This window comes from Chionomys nivalis, chromosome 3 (genome assembly GCF_950005125.1).
Source record: "Chionomys nivalis chromosome 3, mChiNiv1.1, whole genome shotgun sequence".
Classification (NCBI taxonomy): Eukaryota; Metazoa; Chordata; class Mammalia; order Rodentia; family Cricetidae; genus Chionomys; species Chionomys nivalis.
The window spans coordinates 6,458,823-6,475,756 of record NC_080088.1 but is presented as its reverse complement, the minus strand read 5'-3'; positions in this window follow the sequence as shown (position 1 = coordinate 6,475,756).

Genomic DNA, 16,934 nt, shown 5'->3' with positions numbered 1-16,934 from the left:
AGAGCCCCAAGACAGATGGATGCATTTGCTTCACCCCACCTGTGATGCTGGTAATTAGGGCTGAATGCTCTCCCGGGAGCTGGCAATTAGAACTGAATGCTTGCCCAGGATTCGCTAGCTAGCTGTACTTTTTTGTTCGGCCCACTACCGTGTTTTGTGGTTGGGTTGTGGCACCTGTGAATCATGGGTTCAGAGACCACAGCTGCGGAAAAACATCGACTCCTCTCTTGGGTGCACAGGTCATTAGAAGCAGGATAAAAGCCTGGCATCTCTACCCCTGACTGTGTCTCCTTCACTTGGTCACCTGATTAACTCTGTAGGTTGGAATGTTAATCACTCAAGGGCGGTCTCATCTGTGTCCTCTGCTCATCCAGGCTGAAGGTGACTTGGCTTTGGATCCAGGATGGACAAAACATCAGAGGACAGACATCCCTCTCCAGCCGCCCTCCCCCTCCCCCGATGAGGACAGTTCTTCACAATGGCCTTACTCTGGAGCAGAAGTATTCATCTTGTAGAAACCAGATTCATCCCCTTGACCAATGATGACAAAGAAAAAGACTCCTTCACCCCCACCCCCTGTAGAACCAGATTGAGACAGTGATGGTCCAGGCCACAGCTGAACCAGAGCTACTTACTTATGTCTGCTTGTGCTGGCACGGTTCTTTCTCTACGTAAATGTAGGGATCATCCCAACACACTGATGATGGACTCAGGGTCTTGCCTGTCCCCTGTGCCTGTGCCCGGGGCAGACCACACTGGATAAATCTACTTCCTCGGCTCTTCACCAGGCTAGTCTCTTTTAGTAGCATACAGTGGACAGGTGGCTGAGCCTCACCTGATGGGGCTCCGGGATTTTGTCCTCAAAATGCCAGCCACACCTCACCACTTGTGAGCATCTTCCCAGCTTCCATCCCGTAGTGGGGACGTACTGACATACACAAGTCCTTTCTCCACAGGCATGTGGCCATCTTCACCAGAGGAGGAAGGTAACTTTTGGCCAAGTTCACACTGGAATCAGGATTGGGGATTTGGGATAGGACTTAATAAGAATCATTTAGGCTAAGTCAGGAGTCTGTGGTGAAGAAATAAACCAGCCAAGTGCAATAAACATAGTCCATAGAAAGAAAACTGAGGCCTGGGGATGGGCGGTGTTACAGTGACCTGAAAACAAAGTTGCACCCAGCACTAGAAGGCTTTCTCAATCCCAAGCCAGGAGTGAGGAGCAGTACAGAACTAGAGGGTTCTGGAAAAACTCTAGAGACTGCGTTTCTGTTCTTTACTGCTCTACCATGTGCAGGCAAGCTTTCTGGATGACCTCTGGGAAGGCCGTGACAGAAATAAACAGAAGATTGGGTGAGGCCATTGCCTTGGCTCAAGTCAACTCTAAGACGCCCTTGATGAGCAGCTAGACTGGTATTTTAATCACCGGTAAAGAAGAAAAAAACCACTTCCCATAGACCCCTGGGGATGTCATGGTGGGCTTAAAGCCCATCTGAATCCTTCATATCAGGGGCCTTTTGAAACATCTTCCTTCCTTCTGAGGGCTTTGGCAGCAAGATGCATCTCTCAGGAACAGGAAGTAAGACAGCGTGCTCGGCTCACGGGAACCTTCTTTTCTAGGATTTCTGTTACACTTGGCCGTTCTTTTGCAAGAGAATGTGGACTCATGCCAGTCCTTCTGTTGGCAGATACTCTCCAGCGGTGCCATGCGCCATCTTGCTGGCTTTGGCCCCTCTCTCAGTACAAACTAGTCTGCCCATCGCTGAACCTGAAGACATTTCTCAGTGGTGGTCTAGCTTTTACGTTCAGCTCAAGGGACACACATCTCTGTTGGAGAGAGGACCATAGGAACAGCTGTGGCCAAGGGGACACACTTGAGAATCCAAGGCTGCAGTGTCCTTACTGGAAGGTGGCTGACATCTGTATTACGGTGCACTCAGATGTCAGAGAAGTGACTGAGGGAGGCCTCTTCACATCAGCAGGACATGGTGCTTCTGCCTGACTCAGCAGCCTGGGAGGGAGGCCCATGCTCAGGGTGTGTCTCTGGAGCATCCTGCTTGCTGGGAAACAGGCTGATGGCTCCCCTGCCTACATAAGACTCATACCAAGCAGGGAGAAAAGACTGTGGAAACGGCAACAGCAGCCATTGGATCCTGCTCTGGATCCTGCTCTTCCAGTGAAGGGAAGGAGGGGACCAAGAAGCAGACTGGGGTGGTGTGAACCCTCTCAGATCCTGCTGATTTCTGACTCTGTCAACCTCTGGATTTGGATTGCTGTATCAGTTCCATTTCTTATGGCTGAGACAACCACAAAGGCTCACAGAGGCCAGGCTGGCCTCGAACTCCTGATCCTCCTGCCTCCACCTCCTTCAGCAGATCCTACCTGCATGTGCCACCACAACCAATATTTATCCCTAGTCCATGAACTGGCTTTTTGGAACCCATTCCCTATGCAGGGACACCTTGCTCAGCCTAGATAGAGCGGGGAGGGCCTTGGTCCTGCCTCAAGTGATGTGACAGACTTTGCTGACTCCCATGGGAGGCCTCACCCTCTCTGAGGAGTGGGGTGGGGTGGGGAAAAGGTGGGGGAGTCAGAGGAGAAGGAGAGAGAACTGGGACTGGTATGTAAAATCAGATTGTTTTTAAAATTAAATTTTTAAAAGCTAATGGAGGGTGGAGTTGGGGTGTAGTCCATCATGATGGGGAGGCCCGAGCAGCAGGTACTGGGGCACTGTTGTATCTGACCCCCCAGGAAGAAGTGGTGTTCAGCTTGCTCTCTTCATTCAGGACAGCTACCCATGGAATGGTGCTGCCCACATGGGACCCCCATTTATACTCCCAGGGGTTTGTTTCCATGGAGATTCTAAATCCCTTCAAGTTGCCAATCAAGATCACAGTCTGAGAGTCCTGGAGAGCTTGCCGGGTTGTCTACTGTCTCAATGCTGATGGGGGACGAGGCATTTCTGTAACGGAACAGGCGGTCCCATGCTTCCTGGCGCTGCTGGTCACCTCTGGGAGAGCTTAGCCTCTTTCCTCTTTGTGACTGTCTCTACAGCTGTGCTTGTGATTTTCTTGCGCCCCTATCTCTCCTGTTTCCATAAACAGGCTAATTAAAGAGACAGGGCTAAACTGCACGGCACTGAATGTATCCAATCACTGGACAGTTACGTTCCCACTTCAGGTCCTCTGGGAGCTAGGAGAGCTGCGGGGAGAGGCCTGTGCGCAGGGGCGGACTGCACAGATGTCTGCTGCGGTTCCAGCTGGAGGAGGTGGGTGCCGGGTGAAGCACGGATGAGGAAGGCAGGGGAGCCTGCTTGCTGCGATTTTGTTTTCCTTCGGATGAGCGATACCAGTCCAAGGCTCTGAAGAAGAGTAATTTTCTATGCCTTTGAAATGAATTAAAGGCAAAACCAACTCCCTCCTGTCACGTGCATAATCACTTCAGGGAAATGGCAAACCTTTTTTGTCCTTTAACTAAAGCTGAGCTGAGCTCTAGGCGCAAAGGCCTCTGTGTTAGAAATTCATTTTTAAAAGTTGTGTCTACGCACAGGTATGCTTACCTGTTTGTGCGAACACAGAGACCAGAGGCTGATGTCAGGAGGCCCCCTCTGTCGCTGTCCACCTCATCGCCATTCTTGCTGGGCGGCCAGGCCAGCAACGCCCACACTCACAGCATCTGACTCCACACACTGATGTGTGTTACCACACATCTATTCCGGAGCTGGGCTACAGCTGTGCACCACCGCACCTGGGTTTTATAGGGGCTCTGGGGGCAGAACTCAGGTCTTCATGCCTGAGCAAAAGCACCTGATCTTCTGAGTCGTCACCACAGCCTCTCGAATATACACACATATATATATACATATATATACACATATATACATATACACATATATACATATACACACATACACACGCATACATTCACACACATACTGGTGAGTTTTGGGGCAGTAGAGAAATGTACAGGAGTGGAGAGGTGAGGTGGGGGAGTGGAGAGGTGAGGTGGGGGATGTGGAGGGGTGAAGTGGGAGGGGCAGAGACATGAGGTAGGGGAGTGGAGAGGTGAGGTGGGGGATGTGGAGGGGTGAAGTGGGAGGGGCAGAGACATGAGGTAGGGGAGTGGAGAGGTGAGGTGGGGGATGTGGAGGGGTGAAGTGGGAGGGGCAGAGGTGTTAGGTAGGGGAGTGGAGAGGTGAGGTGGGGGAGTGGAAAGATGCAGGGGAGATGGTAGAGGTGGAATCCTGGGCTTCACACATCCTAGGGGAGAGTTCCATTACTGAGTGACACCCCAGGCCCCTTAGGATGTAAAAGTGATGTCCGCTCAGGATAAAGCACACTCCACATTTTGAATTTGATCTTTTCTGGGGCTAACAGCCTTCAGTCTGTTCCTCTCAGAATGCTGGCAAAGGCAGCAAGCCATGCTCCTCGTCAGACCCCGATGACCCTGTCACAGTAACTTCTTCATCCAGCAATTAACTTTTATCATTCTCGAGTGCCCATGGAACCACGATCTCTTTCCCTTCGGTCGAGCGGGAAGTAAAGTTCGCATGCAGGGGCCTTTGTGTCGTGTGATTTGTCCAGCGCTAGGTTAATGTGTGTGCTTCCGCAGGCCTCCGTGAAGTTCTGAGCTTTGCATGTGATCCCTGCATCAGGACCAGGTGATGCGCACCAATGCGCACATCTTCTGCTGCGCCTGAGCCCTTCTCTAATTAACCCTTTGGTCTCACCGCCTTCTCATATCTCAGGAGCACAGGAATCTTCATTTGAAGATGAGCCGTGTTGAATATACCACAGCATTGCTATATGGATTGAGCAATTATGCTAATACTGGTGTATTGGGCACCTTTAGAGGTTTCCAGGTCCTTGAGTCTCAGAGAAAGGAATCAGGAGAGTAAATTTGTACTGAGTGGTAGTTCATGTCCAAGAGTAAGCAGCAGCATGGAGCAGAATGCAGCGGCTCAGGTAGCCTTGATGTGCTAAGGGTGGGGTTAGGAGCTGGGGAGATGACTCAACCATCAGAAACGGTTGCCTGACCTGATCCCCAGAACATACACTCGGATACACACACACACTCAGACACACACAGAGATAAACATACATACATACACAGACACATACACACATATTCAGACACACACACGAATACACACACATAAACACACACGAGCACACACACACTCAGACACACACATAGATATACACACACTCAGACACACACATAACCATAAACACAGACACATACATGTATACACTCACATACACAGAGATACACACTCAGACACACACAGATATGCATACACACAAACACAGACACACACATTCAGACACACAGTCACACACAAACATACATACATTCACATACACACACACACACACATACACACAGCCAGATGTGGCTGTCTGCACCTGCAGTCTCAGTCTGAGTCTGGCAACACAGAGACAGGAGGATCCCTGAGGCTTGCTGGCTAATTAGACTAGCTAGTTGGTGAGCTCCAGGTTCGGTGAGAGGACCCCCCCCCCCCAATCTCAAAACTGAAAGTGGAGGGGGCTGGAGAGGGCTCTGTGATTAAGAGTGCATGCTGTTCTTGCAGAGGATCTGAGTTTGGTTCCCATCCCCTGGATGGATGGCTCACAGGTGCCTGTGACTCCAACTCCATGGAATTCAGTGCCCTCTCTGGCCTCTTTGAGCACCTGCATTCATGTGCGCGTGCACCCACACACATTCATGTACTTGCACGCAGAGAGCTGGGATTGCACCCCAGAGGCAAATTCTCTTGGGCTTCAGCTCCCTTGCTCTGTACTTGTTACTCATCTCTGCACCTGACCTAATAGGTTTTTCCTCACCAGAAGTTGTGGTGGATCCCACCAGTGCCATCAAATGTTACCAGGGAGATTGGGATCCCTATTTAGGGTTATCTTGTTCAAAGCAGTAATTTAATAATGGACCCCAAAGAAAGCTTGAGAACAGGGCAGCAAACTGCAAATCCCAGCAGCTGCCTGGAGGAGGAAGATGGAGATGGAAATAGAAAGCAACCATGCTCCTGGGTTAAAGCTGACCCAGAGGTCATGAACAAACAGTCATGGGATGGGGGGGGGCGGTCATTAGAGAAAACCCCAAACAAGAATGTTAGGTTAAGTTTGCTTAGAAAGAGATAAGAAGGTAATTCCGAAATGTGGGCAGACGCTGGGTGGTGGGGGCGCACGCCTTTAATCCCAGCACTTGGGAGGCAGAGGCAGGCGGATCTCTGTGAGTTCGAGACCAGTTTGGTCTACAAGAGCTACTCCAAAACCCACAGAGAAACCCTGTCTCGAAAAACCAAAAAAAAAAAAAAAAAAAAAAAAAAGAAATGTGGGCAGATGTGCGGAGCTGCGTGGTTGGGGTCTGGAAAGCAGCTGCCTGTGGAGTGGGGATTCTAGGAGGAAAACGATTATCTCATTAAAGGTATAGCCAGGCAGTGGTGGTGCACACATTTAATCCCGGCACTGGGGAGGTAGAGGCAGGCAGATATCTGTGAGTTCAAGGCCAGCCTGGCCAACAAGAGCTAGTTCCAGGATAGGCACCAAAGCTACAGAGAAACCCTGTCTTAAAAAAACAAAACAAAAACAAAAAAACAAGAAAGGTATACTTATTCCTTCTGTCTCTCTGGCGTGGCTAAGGTGGATCTGTCTTTCTGGGACGGGAATCACCTTCCTAAGATGTGGTCCTTCTCCCAGGTAACTGACTTGCCCAACTGAAATGGGAGGTTACCAACCCAGGCCAGAAATTCCATCCTCTTGACCAGAAAGAGCATCTTTCTCTCAGAGGGCTTTCAGTGTGATGGAGCCTTGAACTGCCATCTCAGTTTGGAATGGAGAATTCAGAAGACCACTACCTCCTGCCAGCCCCAAAGCTAAGCACGCCATCCGATGGCATCTGCAACCTACAGCAGAGGATGTCCCTGCTTTGCTGCGAGCCACCTGCCTGACATCCCCACCAGGATAGAGAATGCTTTTGTTTCTGACCATCTCTTGTTCTGTGATGCTAGGAGTTCGTGTAGCCATGGAGAACACGCCATTCTGGATGATCTGAATCTGTGGTCCCAAGCCACAACCACTCATATTTGGCTCGCTCCTTCCTTCCTTCCTTCCTTCCTTCCTTCCTTCCTTCCTTCCTTCCTTCCTTCCTTCCTTCCTTCCTTCCTTCCTTCCTTCCTCCTTTCCTTTGTTCCTTCCTTTTCAAAAAAAAGATGGAAGCTGTTATATGAAAATGCAGGCTTAAATCCTTAACCTGTCTTATAGCTTAAGTTCACCTGTGCCGAGGAACTAGATGGTGGATAACTCTCTCTCTCTCTCTCTCTCTCTCTCTCTCTCTCTCTCTCTCTCTCTCTCTCTCTCTCTTTCTCTGTGTGTGTGTGTGTGTATGTGTAGCAGGGGAAAGAAGACCCAAGAATCTTAACGTTATGTAAAATTTAGAATCAATATTTCAATTAGACGTGCTTTATAGGCCGATGTGACTTGAGCGCTGAATAGCTGGTGTTTAAAATAGATTTCCTTTCTTTCCAGAGCATGGACAAGGGCCAGTAAGTGGCAAAAAATAACCACATGCATTTCTTGGACTCTTCGATCTCCCCCCTGAGGGTTTTCTTGTGTAGGAACCAACAATTCCTTGGATGGACACGCTGCATAGGCTGATCGTTATTTTAAGGTTTAGGGAACTGCAGATTCTTGGCCGATCTCTGCTGTTTTTCTAGTGCAGTAGGCAATGGTTGGCATGACAGCCAGAAATCCGACTCTGGATTCTCAGTGAACGGATGAGCCAAGGTGGGTGGGTGGCTCGCACACCTCTCTCTGTCTTGTGAAATAATGAAGTGACCACAGTCATGTCGTCTGACCATGGTCTTTTGGGAAGCAACAAGCCCTCTGGGCTTGCTGGCCAGTGTAGGGAGGCCTGGGCAATGTCTGCTTGTTGCTTGCCAGCACAGCCCACCGAGGGGTAAGCCAGAGCTGTTGCTGGAGGGGAAGGAACAATCACTCCATTGTCAGATTTATTTTCCTCCGTTTTCGTGCAGACGCTGGGGGGCTTTGTTGCACGGCTGGAGGTTCTGTGCCGAGGAGTCTCTGCTCATGGCAACGCTCCTTTGCGCTTCTGCAGCTTCTCGCATTGGAAATTTCCATCCTTTAACACTGGGATTATATGTCACCGCGGTTGAACCGTAGAGTGCACTTCATTTGCTGCAAGCCTGAGAAGTGGCCAGAGAGAGGGAGAGAAGATAGCATTCCCTCCATATAAAGAGAGGCTTGAGTGAGGGCAGTGAACCAAAGAGCCAGTGGGTCACAAGCCCTCGGGGAGGCATGAAAACCTTCCTGGGTTTCCTGTCTGTAGGAGCAAAGAATCCACCTCTTCAAACTCTGAAAATTCTAAGTCTCTAAGACTGGCCATCCGGATGCTTGCGTTGGGTGATGCATTTGAGGACTCACTGTGTTTTCTGTACTTCTGTATATTTCTGAGACTTTCAGTGTTTAAGAATGATTAGAGAGTGTTTGAATAGCATTTCCTTCCACATGTCCAGAGGCTCCAGGTTGGTGCAAACCAGGGGAGGCTGTTCAATTGAGCTTGCTTGGATCTGGTAGTTGTTAATCTGTGACCTGAGCACCAGAACTCTAACCACCGCTGTGGTTTCTCCAGCAGCCTTCATTCTCAGCCAGTGCCCTTGAGTCCGTGTATGGAATGGACCATTTATAAAACACTGAGAATATGGGTGCCATGGTAGAATTCATCTTCCCAAGTCAGTATGGCCCCAAAACTGTCTGCCCTTTCTCTGAAGATGGCCTTTCTCTCATCAAAGTGTGCCCCTCAGGGGACAATGACTTTGGGCATCAGAAACCCAAGGTAACAGAAAGGATACTGTCAATTGTACTTAATTTTGGTTTTTATTTATAGGGAACAAATGGATACAAATAGCAGTTGATAGCTTAAGCCCAGCATATAAGAATTTCAGACTCAAGGTCGTGAGAGTGGTCTTCGGTATTCAACTTCTTCTAGTCAATCCCAACCTAATCTTTAATCTGATTGTTCAAGAACTGTGGCAAAGATAACTTTCTTTGGCTTCCTTCCTGTATCTAGTGGCCTTGGACTGGTTGCCATGAAATTTGCTTAGGCAGTGTTTCCTAGATGCTAAAATAAAAAGTAGAACTTTCTAGAAGTGAAGCATATAGCCATACTGTAAGGCTTAAGGATTTTAGACAGTCCTGGCTCTTGATTTCAGCCTTCATGTTTGATTATAACTCTAAACATATTGGTTTAAGGATGTTAACGTGCATGAAGCTTATAATATACATTGATACAATGGCTTTTTTATAGTGCACCCTGCTGGAGCAAGCTTCTCTGTGTATCTCTCACCGCCTGGTCTGCCTCAGATGCCCGCCATTGCTGGAGAGGCACCAGATGGCCCCTTGTTTCAGCTCTACACATGCCTCCCTTCCTCCCTGGGGCCTCTCTGAGACAATAGCTGAACATTCAAGTGCACAACCCTGAAATATGAGGGAATAAACACCTCACCAGGCAATGCATGGCTGAGAGATTAAGGCTAAAGGAGTCTTTTTTCTTGTCCCGAGGCCGGAGGTTCAGGGAGGCGCATTTCTCATGGCTTCCTTGGTGAGAGGGGTCCCTCTCCCCCTCTTCTTCCTACCTTGCTTCATTCCCTTCAGTGCCAGACTCCTGTCTTTTGGGCCTCTCTCTGAAATCCGCCCTGTGTGAAAGTCCTTGTCTCGGGTTTCCAGGTGGAAGCCGAGCTAAGGCCTGGATGCGACAGTGGCTCTTGGATTACCTCTCTATGAACCAGATTCAAAAGAAATTTGAAAAATGCCGAAATGGGAGACCAGGGGTATCAGTGTACGCGTTTTATAGCCGTCAGGTCTTCAGCTAGTTCTAACTGGTCCACAAGTGTCTGAAACTCTCATGGAAACCATAGGGGATCCCTAAGCATTGTCAAGAACATCTTTGGACAGGTGAGATTTGGGATTATTCCCCAACTGACAGAAGACATCGACACTACTTCTTGACCTAAGTATAAATTCACTGCCAGAGATGCTGGGCTATTCCAGGGGAAGTGTGAGCCACACTCTCAAGGCCTGGTGTCCACCTGGAGACAAAGGCAGAGCTGAGCCAGGGTGGCTGCTATTCCTCCGTCATGACCTCTCCTTGGGAAGGTGGGTTAGACCGGTGAGGGTTAGTGTATGACTGTTGAGGATTCGGAATGTTCTGCACTGTGTGAGCCAGGCTCGAGGGTCTCACCCGACGGGACAATCTTTTTCTTCACATAACTTTTCCAGTAGGCAGGACATCCAGTAATGCCCATTGCTGGGCCCACTGCAGATCCCCAGGTCTGTGTGAACAAGCCTCCTGGGCTGTTCTGAAGATGGTCTGTGTTGAGAACTAAGTCTTTGCTGTTTTCTTTGGCACCTGGTTCCCGAGCTTCCGGACCTTTGCTGCTGATTTATAATCTCATCCATGGACCAAGCCCAAGAAACCAAAGATCACGTGAACTGGAGGTGAGGACTAAAGAAACAGGAACGGTGTAGGCAGCCTCTTGGTTTGCAGTTCCTCAGACCTTGGAAGTGCGCAGGGCTGGAGTGTGTGTCCTTTTCCTAAGAGTGACAAGGCACGTTGAACCCTGAGTGTAGCTGAAATACCGCAGTGTCACAGTGAAAAGGGACAGGCCACCGTGCCCTGGGAGAACAACTAACCAGTCAGAGCAGGAAAGGAGGTGATCAAACAAAAGGATGAGCTGGGATGTGGGAAGTCCTGAGATTCCGGAGTCTGCAGTCATTATCTTCAAGTGTTGTGATTCTGGTTTCTGTTTCTGTAAGCATCTTATTAAGTATGGACCTGGACTGCCACCTTCTTCTCTGAGGGCAAATTCCCCACCATCAGTGGGCAAAGCATCCTGAGACACGTTGGCAGGTGTATGTGGAGATTATGTTTTCATTTCCTGGCCACCCAGACCCAAATGAGCACACAAACACTATATTCATTACAGTTCTGTTTAGTCAATGGCTCAGGCGTATTCCTAGATAGCTCTTACATCTTAAATCAACCCATGTCTCTTATTTTATATTTTACCATGAGGCTCATGGTTTGTTGTGACCTCACATCTTGCTTCTTGGGTGACTACATGGCATCTCTCTGACTCCATCTTCTTTCTCCCTGCATTCAGTTTAGTTTTCCCGCCTAGCTTTATTCTTCCCTGCCATAGGCCAAAGCAGCTTCTTTATTAACCAATGGTAATAAAACATATTCACAGCATCCAGAGCGTCATCCCACAAAGAGTGAGGAAACTCAAGAGAAGTAAGAGTATCTGTCTATTATCATGAGCATGGGCGGAGGGAGAGGGAATTGGAGCTCTGAAAGGTTAGGCAGGTTCAGAACTCCCCTGATATCAGCGGAAGCACAGAAGGAAACTGGATAATCACCAACTAGAGGTTGGGCCAGGCCGGGGCTGCTGGCCCTGGACCCTGTGCATCTTCTCATCCATGCCCGTAGTCCCACTCCATGTCATCACCATGGCCAGGGATGGTCATATGACCAGAGGCCTTGCTTGTGACCTGGGATGGTGTAACGAGATGAGCTGAACCCATGCTCTCTTCCTTCCTAGAGAGCAGATTTGAACAACACTCAGAGCATTTTTCAAGCCAAGAGGGAAACAATGTGTGAGTTGGCTTTCTGATGACGTGGGAGTCGGCTTTCTGATGACGTGGGAGTCGGCTTTCTGATGACGTGGGAGTCGGCTTTCTGACGTGGGAGTCGGCTTTCTGACGTGGGAGTTTGCGGCGTTCTAACACAGGAGTCGGCTTTCCGTTACTGTAACAAAATGTCTGCAATAAGTCAGTGAAGGAACAGGTTGACTTCGTTCATGGTTTCAGAGGTTTTCTTTCTTTTTTTTCTTAATGAGATTTTTTTTATTTCTTTTTTTATTATTTTTATTCTTTTTTAATTAAAATTTCCACCTGTCCCCGTTTCCCATTTCCCTCCCCCTTCTCTCAAATATTGCCCCCTTCCCCCACTCCCCTTTCCCTATCCCCACTCCTCTTCTCCTTCCCCCACTCCATTCCCCCTCCCTCTCGATACTGAAGCGCAGTACAAATTTCCTGCCCTGTGGGAAGACCAAGGTCCTCCCACTTCTATCTAGGTCCAGGAAGGTGATCATCCAAACAGGCTAAGCTCCCACAAAGCCAGTTCATGTATTAGGATCGAAACCTAGTGCCATTGTCCTTGGCTTCTCATCAGCCTTCATTGTCCGCCATGTTCAGAGAGTCCAGTTTCAACCCATGCTTATTCAGTCCCAGTCCAGCTGGCCTTGGTGGGCTCCCAATAAATCAGTTCCACTGTCACAGTGGGTGGGTGCACCCCTCGTGGTCCTGACTTTCTTGCTCACATTCTCCCTCCTTCTGCTCCTCATTTGGACCTTAAGAGCTCAGACCGTTGCTCCAAATTGAGTCTCTGTCTCTATCTTGATCCATCGCCAGATGAAGGTTCTAAGGTGATATGTAAGATATTCATCAGTATAGGATAGGATCATTTCAGGTTCCCTCTCCTCAGTTGCCCAAGGTACCAGCTGGGGACATCTCCCTGGACACCTGCAAGCCCCTCTAGAGTCAAGTCTCTTGCCAACCCTAAGATGGCTCCCTTAGTTAGGATATATACTTCGCTGCTCCCGTATCCACCCTTCCTATGTCCCAACCATCCCAATCCCTCAAGCTCCTCCCATCCTCCCCTTCTCACGTTTCTCATCCCATTTCCCCTTAGCCCCAAGCCACCTCACCTGCAAGTTCTCAGTTTTTGCCCGGCAATCTTGTCTACTTCCCCTATCCAGGCGGATGACTATACGATTTTCTTTGGGTTCACTTTCTTATTTAGCTTCTCTAGGATCACAAATTATATGCTCAATGTCCTTTATTTATGGCTAGAAACCAATTATGAGTGAGTACATCCCATGTTCCTCTTTTTGGGTCTGGGATACCTCACTCAGGATAGTGTTTTCTATTTCCATCCATTTGCACGCAAAATTCGAGAAGTCATTGTTTTTTACCGCTGAGTAGTACTCTAATATGTATATATTCCACACTTTCTTCATCCATTCCTCCATTGAAGGGCATCTAGGTTGTTTCCAGGTTCTGGCTATTACAAACAGTGTGGCGATTTCTCAGGAAATTTGGGATCAACCTACCCCAAGATCCAGTAATACCACTCTTGGGAATATACCCAAGAGATGCCCTATCATATGACAAAAGTATCTGCTCAACTATGTTCATAGCAGAGGTTTTCATTCATGGTCACTTGGCTCTGTGGTGTTGGGCATGTGAGAGTCAAAGCAGTATGGTGCAAGGGACTGGGAGGAAGCGAGGGGAGGCTGGCCTCCCGACACCCCTGCAAGCGTGCACTTTCAGAAAACTAACTTCCTTACATCACCTTCGGGTAACGTGACAGGCTGATGACCAAGCTCGTAACACATGGGCCTGGGAGGCACACCTCCAAACCACAGTAGGAGAGGCCTGGAGATGGCCCCTGAGTATGTCACACAAGCAAGAGTCCGCTGGCTGTGTTTCCTGGGGCAATGTGCACACTCCCATGCCTTTGTGACACATTGATTCGGCCTTTTCTGGTTTTGTATAATATAAATTATAAGAACTGACAGCTGGAACGGCTGCACCCGGAGAAGCAAGGTAGCCTTAATAGAATTTATTGACTGAATGATATTGCCCAACAAATGGCTCCATTATACCCAAGGGGGCCTGTGACTTAATTACTGATGTCATTTATCTTTCTATTTGTACCTCAACAATAAGTGACTTGTTTCTCATTAACACTGGGTCATCTTCCAAAGAGGAGAAAATAGGCTAAAACTATCAGGAAATGTGTGAATGTGTGTGTGTGTGAGTGTGTGTGTGAGTATGTGGGGTGCTGTCTTTGTTTCCTATCTCATTATCCCAGGAAATCATAGCAGACTCTGCTAATTAGAAGGACACTTAAAGCATCCAACTCCCGTCCAGGCTCAGAAAGAAACCCCCTTGGGGACACGGCCTTCTCTTGGGAAGAGATGAAGGGATGTCTAAAGGCAAGAAGTGACCTTCCTGCCGCTGGAAGGGCTGAAGCTGTCTCGGGCAGCAGCCTGGGTGTGGTGAATGTGGTGTCCGCAGAGGCCTGCCGGATCCACGTCTTAGGAAATGGACATCGGGGCTCTGGCTGTCCCTGGGAGGAAAGGAGCCAATTAACAGGGAGCAGGTGTGAAGAGGCCCTGGCTTGATCCGGCCAAATTAATTGCTCCAATTGGACTTGTGTTTGGTAACTGGAAACAGAATTAACTCTAGCCGGATGCGGCTAATCCCTAGCTGGTCGGTGACTGTGGGTAAAACACACTGCTCTCCCGGAGAACACAAACAAAGAGGGGTTTGCAGCAATGGGAGAAATAGATCCTTGCCTGGGAAAGGTGGGGGGGGGGCGCAATGCAGCTAGAGATGGTAGCCCAAGGAACAGCCCTGGCTTAGGCCTGTGGACTAACGGAACTGAACTGCCAGTAGGGGTCCCTTCTGCTCTCACAAAGCACCCTGATGTGGGCATACATTGAACAGTTACTCTAGCCCAGGTTTAGGCGTTTCTCCTTCTTTACCAGAAGAGTGGTGTCACAGGTTCAATCCCTGGCATCTGTGAATGGGACTTTTCTCATTTCATTCCTGTTCCTCTGTTTAGACACCCTAACCAAGAGCAACTTAGAAGATACGGAGTTTATTTTACCTCATAATTCCAGTGGTCAGCCGTGATTGTGGGGAGGTCGTGGTAGGTGTTTGGCTGGAATCTCCAACTTGGCCCCACTCCGGTCTTGCTAAACCCCACCTTCTCAGAAAAACCACCAAGAGCGGTGGTGGCTCCTCTCCTGAAGCTGCCAACTCCCTAATCCTCACCCCAAGCTTAAAATTGGGCACAAACTCAGCTTGTGGAGGGCGCGTCATCGTCTCATGCCTTCAGGGTAGTTAAGCCTCTTCCTCTAGACCGGCCATGTGATTTCTCTCCTGCCCCCCCCCATATCTGGGGGCTGGAAGATCACCCACGAGTACTCTGCCCAACGAACTTGGTCTTTTACTTTTAATTTGGCTTTATCTGGCTTACTGTGCCGGTGGAGAAACCTGTTATGGGGTCCAGAAGCCTTTCAGCGGCAACAGCTGCAGTTGAGAGTACAGAGAGAGCGAGTGCACGTATGCGTGCATACTGAGAGAACAAATGCACGCATGTGCGCATGCTCCTGAACTCACTTCCTCAGCTCTCCGAGAGTCCAAGATCCAAACCTGGTGACGGCGCTGCCCACAGCGGGCTGAGTTTTCCACATCCGTTAATACAATCAAGACAGTCTCTCACAGGCATGCCCACAGACAACCCTGATCCAGACACTCCCTCATGGAGTCAGACTGCATCTCTCGGTGAATCTAGATTGTGTCAAGTTGACAATTAAAACTAATGATTACAGATTTTAATTGGAAATAGGGTCTTTGTAGATGACCCAGTTAGGATGAGGCCTGAATCCAATATGACCTGAGGAAATAGAAACTCAAGAGACTTAAGGGAAAACACCATGGCAACTTGAAGACTGACAATGTTGATAATTTGAAGACCCAAAGAACACCACCAAACCACCAGGATCTGCGGGAGGGGCCTGGAACAGGTTGTCCCCTCTGGTCAAACTATGTAAGAGCACCAGCGAACCACCAGGATCCAGAGGAGGGGCTGGAGCAGGTTGTCCCTCTGGTCCAACTGTGTTAGAACACCAGCAAACCACCAGGATCCGGAGGAGGGGCTGGAGCAGGTTGTCCCTCTGGTCCAACTGTGTTAGAACACCAGCAAACCACCAGGATCCGGAGGAGGGGCTGGAGCAGGTTGTCCCTCTGGTCCAACTGTGCTAGAACACCAGCAAACCACCAGGATCTGCAGGAGGGGCTGGAGCAGGTTCTCCCTCTGGTCCAACTGTGTTAGAACACCAGCAAACCACCAGGATCCGGAGGAGGGGCTGGAGCAGGTTGTCCCTCTGGTCCAACTGTGTTAGAACACCAGCAAACCACCAGGATCTGGAGGAGGGGCTGGAGCAGGTTGTCCCTCTGGTCCAACCGTGTTGTCACCTTGATCTCAACTTCTGACCTATGGGACTGAAACTGAAATACCCATTGTTTAAGCCGCCCTGTCCAGGGTACCCTGTGACAGCAGCCTTTGCAAACATATCCAGGTGGGTCTGGTTTCAGAGTGTCTGATAACATGCTAATTACTGTCAGTTTGTTCCTTGACTGTACTGGGCTACCCTGGTGACAAGGGCTGACTGGTGATTGACATTCATCTGGGGAAGATGCTGACCAGCAGTTAGATAGGATTGTGTCCCTTTCATGGTGCTGGGCTCCGGAGCAAGAGTAATGTAAGCATCTCAAGGTGCCAACAGCCTGGCGGAAGGGTGGGTTGTACGGTGGCCTTGGAGTCCTTAATGATGCAGACGGCTCCGTGTCCCCCTCCCCCACCTCTGAGCTGGGCTGAGAGGTTACAGTTTCCCCAGGAGGGCCATCCCAGCAAGGTCTACCTGGATCTTGAGACAGAAGAGAAAAAGGAAGACCTGTGTTGGTGCCAGGACAAGAGAGGCTGGGAGCCTGGCTTCCCTGGCAGTCACCCAGCTGTGGGAGTGGAAGAGGCAGCTGTATAGGCTGTAGGGTTTCTCAGTCTCCCGCTTCATGGTCTCAATCATCAAAAGACTAGTGCCTGCAGACCACACATCAGACCTGAGGCGAGGGTAGTGGGACCAGCCAGAGAACTTCTGAATAGGAATCAGTGTTGAGAGCAGGGGCATAGAGTCCAGTTACCATAGAGCAAAACTGTCACTTGGTCAGGGTCAAGAGCAGGGACATAGAGTCCAGCCACCATAGAGC